Source organism: Ovis aries, chromosome Y, assembly GCF_016772045.2.
Source record: "Ovis aries strain OAR_USU_Benz2616 breed Rambouillet chromosome Y, ARS-UI_Ramb_v3.0, whole genome shotgun sequence".
Classification (NCBI taxonomy): domain Eukaryota; kingdom Metazoa; phylum Chordata; class Mammalia; order Artiodactyla; family Bovidae; genus Ovis; species Ovis aries.
In genome coordinates, this window is record NC_082741.1 from 18,489,543 (window position 1) to 18,493,144 (window position 3,602).

Consider the following 3,602-nt stretch of genomic DNA (forward strand, 5'->3'; position numbering starts at 1 on the left):
TTTCCATTTTGCCCCGTGATTTCCCTATTTGATGTGAAGTCACGGGGCCAGATGCCATGATCTTCATGGTTTCAACATTGAGTTTTAAGCAAGGTTCTTCACTCTCTTCTTTCTTTCCATCAATACGCTCTTTATTTATTCTCCACTTTCTGTCATATATGTGGTGTCAACTGCAAATCTGTGGTTACTGATAGTTCTCCAAGCAATCTTGATTCTAGCTGGGCTTCATCCAGCCTGGCATTTCACATGACGTGCTGAATATAAGTTAAATAAGCCACATGACAATACACAGCCTTGATGTGCTCCTTTCCCAATTTGAAGCTAGCGCATTGTTCTATGTCCAAGTGTTGCTTCTTGACATGCCTACAGATTTCGCAGCAGGCAGCTAAAGAGGTCTGGTATTTGCATCTTTCCAGGAATTTCCCATAGCTTGTTGTCATCCACACAGTCAAAACCTTTGGCATAGTCCAAATCAGAAGTCGATGTTTTTCTTGAACTCCTTTGCTTTTTCTCTGATCCAATGGATGCTGACAATTTGATCTCTGGTTTCTCTGACTTTTCTAAATCCAGCTTTAACATCTGGAAGTTCTCGGTTCATGTACTGCTGAAGCCTAGCTTGAAGAACTTTGAACATGACTGTGCTTACATGTGAGATGTGTGCAATTGTGTGTTAGTTTAAACAATCTTTGGCCTAGCTTTTCTTGAGGATTGGAGTTTAAACTAACCTTTCCAAGTTCGGCGGCCAGTGCCGAGCTTTTCACATTTGCTGGCATATTGTGTGCAGGATTGTAATGTCATAATCTGGTAGGACTTGAAATTCCACAACTGGAAACACATTACCTCTAGTAATTTTGTTCATAGTTATGTACTAAGGGCTGCTTGACTTCACATTCCAGGATGTCTGGTTCTGGGTGAGTAAAGACACCTTCACGGTTATGTGGGTCATTAAGATCTTCTTCTTCTTCTTCCTTTTTTTTTTTTAAGTTCAGTTCTTCTGTGTATTCTTGCCACCACTTCTTAATATATTTGCTTCTGTTAGGTCCATATATTTTGTCTCCTTTATTGTGCCCATCTTTGCATGAAATGTTCCCTTGGTATCTGTATCATTCCTGAGGTAATCTCTGTTCTTTGCCATCCTATTGTGTTTCTCTGCTTCTTTGCATTGATCCCTGAGGAAGGCTTTTCTTATCTCTCCATGCTATTCTTAAGAAAACTGCATTCAAATGGATTATCTTTCTTTTTCTCCTATGCCTTTAGCTTCTCTTCTTTTCTAAGTTATTTGTAAGCCCTCCTCAGAAAAACCTTTTGCCTTTTTGCATTTCTTTTTCTTGGGTAGGTTTTGTTCATTGTCTCATGCAGAATGTCATGACCCTTGGTCCATAGTCTCCAAGCAGTCTGTCTATAAGATCTAATCCCTCAAATCTATTTGTCACATCCACTGCATAATCATAAGAGACTGATTTTGGCCAACCCAAATGGTCTAGTGGTTTTCCATACTTTCTTCAACTTAAGTCTGAAGTTTTCTTTAAGGCATTCCTGATCTGAGCCATCTCACTGCTCAGTCTTGTGTTTTTGTTTTTCTTTTTTTTTTTTTCTGACTGCATAGAGCTTCTCCATCTTCAGCTACAAAGGACAGAATCAATCTGATTTCAGCATTGACCATCTCAAGAGTCATCTCTTGTGTTGTTGGAAGAGGGTGTTTTCTGTGAATGGTGAGTTCTCTTAGGGAATTCTGTTAGCCTTTGCCATACTTCATATGTACTCCAAGGTCCAACTTGCCTGTTATTCCAGGTATCTCTTGACTTCCTACTTTCTCTAGGAGGCAATGAACGTGGGCAGTATAAGCCCTCATTCCTCTGCCTTTTCTAAATCCATCGCATATATTTGGAAGTTCTTGGTTCAAATACTTTGAAGCCTAGCACAAAGGATTTTGAGCCTTATCTTGCTGAGTATGTGAAATGAGCACAAGAGTGCAGTACTTTGACAAATTTTCAGCATTACCCTTTGATGTGGGGATCAGTACGTTGTCATGTGTACACTAGAGCTTGCTCAGTAGTGGCATAATGTGTATTCCATAGTGCAAACTCAGAAGTTGGAACATGTATGGCATATAATGTTGACTCAGTAGAGGTAGGATGATACTTTCAGAGTGCAAGCTCAATAGTTGTGCTAAGCCTTCTGTAGAACACTGATTCAGCAATGGTAAGATGTGTGAACTAGAATTCAGGGTCAATAGTGTTGTCACATTTCCTCGAGAGTTTAGCCACTGCAGAAGTGGCATGTGTGCTTAGAATGGGGTCTTAATAGTGGTGAGATGCATGCTCTACATCTCAGTCTCAGTAGAAGAGAGGTGTGTTCTCTAGAGTGCAAGCTAGTAGTTACAAGACACTTGGTGTGCTGACCTGTAGTACACAAAGAAGCAGTGGAAGTTGTCACAGCACTGAAACACTGACTGGTGAAAAACTCCTCGGTGTGTTGAACCCACAGTAGACAAAGAAACGTTCCAAGAATGTTTTACCTATGAGTTACAGCATGGTGGTAATTATTGAGTGCGTTCCAGCTAATGTAGATGGAGATGCGCTTAAGCCATGTCATAAAACTGAACCAGTGATAGTTACAATCTCTTAGTCTTGCCTGAGCTATTTGGATGCAGAAACACTTAAAAAATTCACAGCACTGAAGCACTGGAATTTGACAAATTATCGGCTGTGTCTTCCAAGAATGGATGCTGAAGCACTTGAACTGTATCACGTAGCTGAAAGACTGGATGTTGATGAATACTGGGTGTATTTGACCTATGGTAAGAAGGGGACTCATTTAACTGTATGACAGCCCTAAAACACAATATGGAGAAAAATGTATGCGTGTTTATGAACTGGTATGTACAGAAACAATTGAGACATATCACAGAACTCAACAGTTGATGGTGAACAACTTCTAGGTGTATTTGAACCAGAGTATACGAAACAAGACTTGAAGAATGTAACAGAACTGAAACAACTGATGGTGATAAACTATTGCATGCGTTCAGCATGGCGTAGAAGAAGAAGGACTTGAAACATGTCGCAGCACTGAAACACCAATGGTCATAAGCTACTGGGTATGTTTCAGCTCAAGTGGATTAGAGAACCATTTGAAGCATGTCGCACAACTGAAACATTGCATGCTTATGAACGACTGCATGTACTTGATATGGAGTGAATGAAGAAAGCACTTGAAGCATGTGACATCACTGAAGCACTGGTTGAGAATATGGACTATGTTTGAGCCGGAATGGACACAGAGGCTTCAGAATCATTTCATAGTACTGAACACTATCACTAGATGGGGAAAAAGCTACTGAGTTCGTTTGACACAGGAATGGATGAAGAAGCAGTTGACATTATGTCACAGCAGTGAAACAAGATGGTTATAAACGGTGAGTGTATTGACGTTAGTGGGACCAAGAACATATTTAATCTTATCAAAGTCCTGAAACACTGGAGCATGGTGAACTGCTGGCTGTGTATGCCTCAGTGTGCACAGACAACATTTCAAATCATGTCACAGCACTGAAACGCTTGTATGGAGACGACAGACTGACTGTCTAGATCTGGGGTGGA